This window comes from Daktulosphaira vitifoliae, unplaced genomic scaffold (assembly GCF_025091365.1).
Source record: "Daktulosphaira vitifoliae isolate Bord-2020 unplaced genomic scaffold, ASM2509136v1 Scaffold_4, whole genome shotgun sequence".
Taxonomy (NCBI): Eukaryota; Metazoa; Arthropoda; class Insecta; order Hemiptera; family Phylloxeridae; genus Daktulosphaira; species Daktulosphaira vitifoliae.
In genome coordinates this window covers 1,754,470-1,761,289 of record NW_026099575.1, presented here as the reverse complement: position 1 = coordinate 1,761,289, position 6,820 = coordinate 1,754,470, and the positions used below count along the sequence as shown (strand labels likewise).

The 6,820-nt window shown below is 28.2% G+C and overlaps 1 long non-coding RNA gene across 1 annotated transcript; it reads left to right on the top strand.

The window, feature by feature from the left end:
* Window positions 1–816: 816 nt before the first annotated feature.
* On the top strand, window positions 817–3,847 carry LOC126903871 (uncharacterized). The gene is made up of 3 exons (XR_007703623.1): window positions 817–1,146; window positions 1,214–1,297; window positions 1,520–3,847. It is a non-coding gene; the product is annotated as an uncharacterized LOC126903871 (long non-coding RNA).
* Window positions 3,848–6,820: the final 2,973 nt, after the last annotated feature.

Below are 6,820 nucleotides of genomic sequence, written 5' to 3'. Positions count from 1 at the left end.
TGGCTTTTGAGTTTAATATTTTTAATATTTTTTAGTTTTTTTAAATTAATAATATTTTTAATATAGTTTTGATTTTACTTATTTATTAAATTAAAAACTCAAAAATTTTATTAAATTAAAAATATGTGTTACCATTTAAAAAAACAAAGTTGACCCCCCTCCAAGGCATAAGGGATGAACTTAAAAAGTATTACATAGTTAAAAATTCAAGAATAATGTGTAACTAAAGATAATAAAAAAAAAANTAGTTAAAAATTCAAGAATAATGTGTAACTAAAGATAATAAAAAAAAAAATGTTTAAATTATTATTATTCTGCAAGTAATTGAGTGGGTTATGATAAAAAAATCACTCTGTATAGTCGAAGATATTACCCTCAAAAATTGAAATAATTTCCCTCGTTTCCCGTAAATGGGGGAAACCTCCAAAAAAATTACAAATTTAAAAATCGCTAATTTTTTTTTAATCTGACCCTTTATCTGCCCACAGGGGGGGATTTAAAATGACAACTTTATCACAAAAAATTTACTTTTACACTTAACTTTTAAAAGTGTTACAAAAAGTTTTTATGGTGAAAACAAACATTAAATTTAATAAAAAATAAAAAATTTTGTAAAAAAATTCATTTTTATATTTTTAATTTTGTAATGCTATAACTTATTGAAAAGTGTATGGATCAACACAATTTTATTATGAGAAATAATATTTATATCTCTTTTTCATTCGACATACTCTTTCTTAATCAGGATATTAATTAGGAAATAGCAAATCATGTAGATTTTGGAATAATCCACCAATTTTTTAAAATTAAACACTATCTAAAGATCAAAGCGTTTTTTTTTATAGTGATTTTAATCACTGTCAGATATCATTATACTTTATCAAACTATGCCACGTCACCACTGTGCAGTGACCCCCGTGGCTGGGTTTTTTATTATAAATATATCATGAATTTATTCAATAGCTATAAAGAATGGTTACAAAATTGAAACAGAAATAATTTGTTAGACAAATCAATTGATACATTGAATAAATATTATATGACTTGTAATGTTCATTTCAAACCTAATATGGTTTCTAATCCAAAAAAGTATAAACTTCGTTCTAATGCTGTATATAGGGCATGCTCTATGCCCTATAGAGTTTTGTAAGTATTAATCAGGTATATAATGTTTTATTTTATAAATTACAACTAAACAATTTTAAAATTATAGAAACTAATACTACTGATGTAAAAGATACACTTAATGTATGTGAAGGGAATATCACTCCACCAAACTTGCCAAGTCCTCTGGAAGGTAAAACATAAAAATTTTCCTTTCAAATTTTAAATTAATTTTATTTAAGTTTAATATTTTTCATTTTATTTAAAAATATTCAAGGACATGATATATTTTTAGCAATACGATTTAAACTTATATCAATATAGTTGGTTTATTATGTTCTCATTATTTCAATAGAGATTATTTTTTTTTTTGAAACCATTCATTAATAAAAAAATAATTATTAAATATTTTTAGATATTGGAAGAGTATGAAATGCAGGATAGTGTAGCTTCCTTATCATAAACTCCTCAGTTGGATTTTTTACATACTCCCAGAATTCATTTATCTTCTAATTTGTCACTAATTATAAAAAAAATTGTGCATCTTGCTCAAAAGAAACCTCAAGGATATCGTTATACTAAAGAGCTTAAACAGCTTGCTTTAACTATATATTTTTTCGGGCCTCAGGCTTATAGGTTCTTGAAAAATATATTGCAATTACCTAGTACAAGGACTCTCCATAGAATAACAGAGAAATTAGATTTAGTGCCAGGTTTAAATAATTTAACTTTTGAATCTGTCATTAAAGTTAAATAGTTTTAAGAATGATGCAATAAACTGTGTTTTATGTATTGATGAAATGTCTATTAAGACTCATTTATATTATAATTTGTCAAAAGATTATATTTTGGGGTTTAATAGTTCCTATGACCAAAAAACATATGAGCCTGCTAAACATATGCTATGTTCTATTTTAAGAGGCCTAAATTATAGTTGGAAACAATCTATAGCATACTATTTTATAAGTAATACCTGTACTGGAGTTCACTTAAAAAAAACTATTTTTGCTATAATATTCAAAATACAGAGTTTTTCATTAAGAGTAAGAGTCATAACATCTGACCAAGGTACAAATTTTCTAGCCTTGCTAGTAAAATGAATGTGTAACCTGAACGGCCTTATTTTTTTGTGAATCAACAAAATATATTTTTTGTGTATAATGTTCCCTATTTGTTGAAGTCTCAAGAAATAATTTTTTTAAAGTATAATTTTAAATTTATGTTTCCCTATGGATAGGGCATAAAAATACTTCCACGGCCCCTCTGCCAGTCGTAAGAGACAACTAATGAGGTTGTGTCAGGTCGACAGCCGGCGTAAAAATCTTTGTCAAAAAAGTATGAGGTATCCTGAACAAAACTTAGGCGGATTGTCCCACCTCGGATGGGATAACAGAAAGTAGTTCAAAACGGAGAAGGCCTAAGGAATAAAGTATTTGATACCAGCCGAACAACTTGTGCGGTAGCTGTTTCACCAGTCATGTGTACAGATCTACCCAACGCTTGTAGTGTTAACGGTATAGGGACATCACCACTTAACTATAGGCTGAACTCGTGTATAAGGGAGAAAGATAGATACAAAGTAAGAATAGGTACTTGGAATGTTAGAACATTAACTGGTATAAGTAGAGAATTAGTAGAAGTATTGAAGAGGAGTTAAAATTTGTTGTATGCAGGAAACTAAGTGAAAGGAGAGAAATCAAGGGAAATAGGTGAGGGTTATAAAATAATATACTCAGGTAAGTCTAGTACAAAGAATAGTGTAGGGATAATAATCGATGAAGAGATGAAAAAGCTTGGAAAAGTGACAGAATTATGGTCGTAAAATTGATATTCGAAGAAAAAGTGCTGAATGTAATAAATGCCTATACACCACAAGTGGGATGTGATGAAATAGACAAGGAAGTGTCTTGGAGAGAGATGGATGTGGTGATAGGCGGAGATATGAATGGACATGTAGGTAATGAGAGGAGAGAATATGAAAGAGTACATGGAGAGTATGGTTTTAGTGGGAAGAATGAGGCTAGAGAAAGAATACTTGACTTCGCAGTATTGTATGATCTTGCTGTGGTTAAATAACATATAAGAGTGGGAGGAATAGATCACAGATCGATTACTTTATGTGGAAGAGAGAGAGTGTAAAGCGAGTAAAAGATTGTAAAGTAATACAAAGCGAGAGTGTAACTACACAACATAGACTGATGGTAATGGAGTTGTGCTGTACCGGAAAAAGAATAAACAAAAATAGAAGAAACACAGGGGAAAAATCGAAGATCCGATGGTGGAAATTGAAAGAGGAAAATTAAAAAGAGTTTGTAAAGACGGTAAAAGAGAGAACGATGTGGAATGTCGAGGGAGACATAAATGATGTGTGGAATAGATTTGCTAGTTGTGTAAAGAATACTGCAAAAGAGATTGCTGGTGTGAGTAGGAGTAGAATGTCAGGAAACAAGGAAATCTGGTGGTGGGATCTTGTTAAGAAATCACTAGAAGAACATTATTGTGGTATTTGTGTTAGTTATGCTAAATCTCAAAATCATTTAGATGAATGTTTTTTTTTACATATTTTTAGGCTTACCATAATGATAATATATCCACTTATGGAAATTTAAATACTCCATCTGATGTGTTTGTAAATTATATTAATGAATTAGATAAAAAAATATTTTTATAGAAGAATTTCCAATAATTTCTGTAAACAATAATGTAGAAAAAGAAATAAGTAATTTAATAAGTAATATTCCCTTTTAACATCCATGTCCAAACTTTGATTATGAGTTTTTCAAAAACTTTTACATAAGACTGAGAATATTTTATTCTTTAAAATTTTTAAATAAAAATATTTTATCAAAACCAAGAAAACATAGGAAACTTGATATACTAACACATTTATAAAATACATTTACATATTATAGATTATTTGAAAAAGTTTTTATTATATTTATTAATTGAGTAATTAATATATAATTTATGTGATTTTCATCTCTGATAACTATTTTATAATTTTTTATAAATTCATCGAAAAAATCACAAAACTAAATGATTAAATTTAGTTAAAATATCAAATTTATACAACGTTGAATTGCTTTAATAGATATTTATTCATAAATTTATACTTATAAACCAACTACTAATTAGGAATAATGATAGAAATAGGAGTTAATTTTGCTTTTAGAATAATCAACCAATTTCTTAAAATTGAAGACTATCTACAGATTTGTATCGAAGCGTTTTTTAGCTTCGATGCGAAGCTAAGAAGGTATTAATTTTACCATGATGTGTTTTTTTTTGTATGTGTTGCTATTTATACTCAGCTCTCACTGGACCGACTTTGATGAACAATATGTCAAAGGATCACACATCGTATTTAGTTGAAGATATTACCCTTAAAAATTGAAAAAAAAATAGCTTAACCAGCTTTTTCCATACAAACAATTAAAATCATTCATTTCTAATATTTTTAAAGTATTTATTGTCGAATTAGATTTGGATACGATAAAAGTATTCAACTACAAAAGTAAATAATTTTACTTTTAAATTATTGATTTTTTAACTCTATTTATGTGTGCTACTACCAGTCTATAATATTCCAAATTTTTTTGTAACATGTTGTTATATAAATCATAAATCTAAAAAAAAAATGATTTTTAGTTTCACCTGAATTTAACGAGGGATTTTTACAATAATAATCAAATTTTATAATACGCTCAATTGAGTAAATCTTTTTTATTGGTTCTTTTAGTTAAAGTAAATCATTAAAATTAATTAAGTTCTGAATATTTCCATTATAGAATCTTTTTAAACACCAAAAGTTAATTATAAATGATTACTATGATTTTTATTTAAGTGATCTATTACGATAAAAATGCAAAAAAAATTAAACTTTTCTGATAAATTTACTGTAAATAGTAATTATAAAATTTCCTGACTGCATATTAATCCTAACAATTTCATTTTTTTCTATTTAATAGTGTTAATTTCAAACTTGCAAGTTGAGCTAAAAGTTATGGTAATAAATTAATTTTTTTTTATTATAAACTTTCACTTTAAAGGACGAAATACAATAGGTTAAGAATTATTACTTTTAACATATTAAAAATCAAAATCAATAATAATTTGAAAACAATTCAATATAACAATTATATAACATATAATTTTATATTATATTTTTGAATCTAAGAGTTTCAGTTGTGCAAAAGGGTATTGACGAGGATGTAAGACACAAATTTAAGTGCGAGTGGTTGAAGTGGAGAGAAGCGTCTGGCGTCTTATGCGATAAAAGAATTCCAATTAGGTTTAAAGGTAAATTCTACAAGACTGAAATAATGTCAGCTATGATGTATGGTTGAGAGTGTTGGGCGGTTGATAAGAAAATAGAGCAGAGAATGAGTGTAACAGAAATGACAATGTTTAGATGGATGAGTGGAGTGACTAAAAAATATAGAATAAGGAACGAGCATATAAGAGGGAGTATAGGTGTAGCATCAATCGTGGATAAGATTAGAGAAAATAGACTTAGATGGTTTGGTCGTGTTATGAGGAGAAAACAATCGGAAGTTGTAAGAACAGTTATAGAAATGAATGTTGAAGGAAGAAGAGGTAGAGGAAAACAAAAAAACCCAGCACAGGGGGGTCGCGGCACAGTGGTGACGTGGTATAGATGGATCAAGTATAATGATACCTGACAGTGATTAAAATCACTATAAAAAAAAAACGCTTCGATGCAAATCTTTAGACAGTTGTTATAATTCAAATAAAATAAAATTGGTAAAAAGTTGGTAAAATATAAATGATGAAATGAGCGATGGGTATAGTGAGAACCTGATGTTGTGGTTCTATCGGGGTCGTATGGTTCGAGGGTTTAGAACGACAAAGACAAGTAGATATAAAAATATATATTAAGTTCCTCTTATAGAGGTAGAATAAACTTTTGTCTGGTTAGTTTCTAATGTCCTAACTAAGAGGCAACGAAACGGCGAAGCCAGTTCACGAATACCTCGGCAACGAGACGGCAGAGCCAGTCCACGAATACCAGAGCCTAATTTATACAGTAGAAATCACGCTAGGTTTTTTAAAACATCTTTAAGGCAACGAAACGGCAGAGCCAGTTCACGAATACCATATAACGTGATTATGTATAACTTCTTTAACCAACCAGTCAAAATTGACACTTTAAGATATTAATTTAATAAATGATCTATTGCTTTGTCATCCTTTACTCAAATTTATTAACTCCAAATAATTGGGATAACATAAAATTACTTACCTCTTTTATTCTTGCAAATTGCTGCAAAATGATTTGATAAATATCTCGATATGTTTATATATGTTTAAAAGTATTTAATTCGCACTTCTTCAAAAGATAAATAATTAAAACAAGTTCTTTTCATATATAAATAAAACGCATAAAAGTCAGCCGACAACAACACAGGGCTGTGACTGATAATTGTTTCTTTTTATTCTTATTTCAATTCGGAGAAAACGAACTCACTCGTTCGCTATCACTCCTTGGAGTCTCTCTGGAGTCTTTCCCTGACTCTCCCGGACTCAAAGGATTTCAGTGTTTTTTATAGTAAAATGATATTACCCCCAATCCAGGGATATTGTTGTCAGCGCTTTTAGTAATCTTTTTAGTTTATTGTATTAATTATGCATTACAGGATTATTATATTCAGATAACATATTTAACAATTGATAAATTGACATATATATATAAATA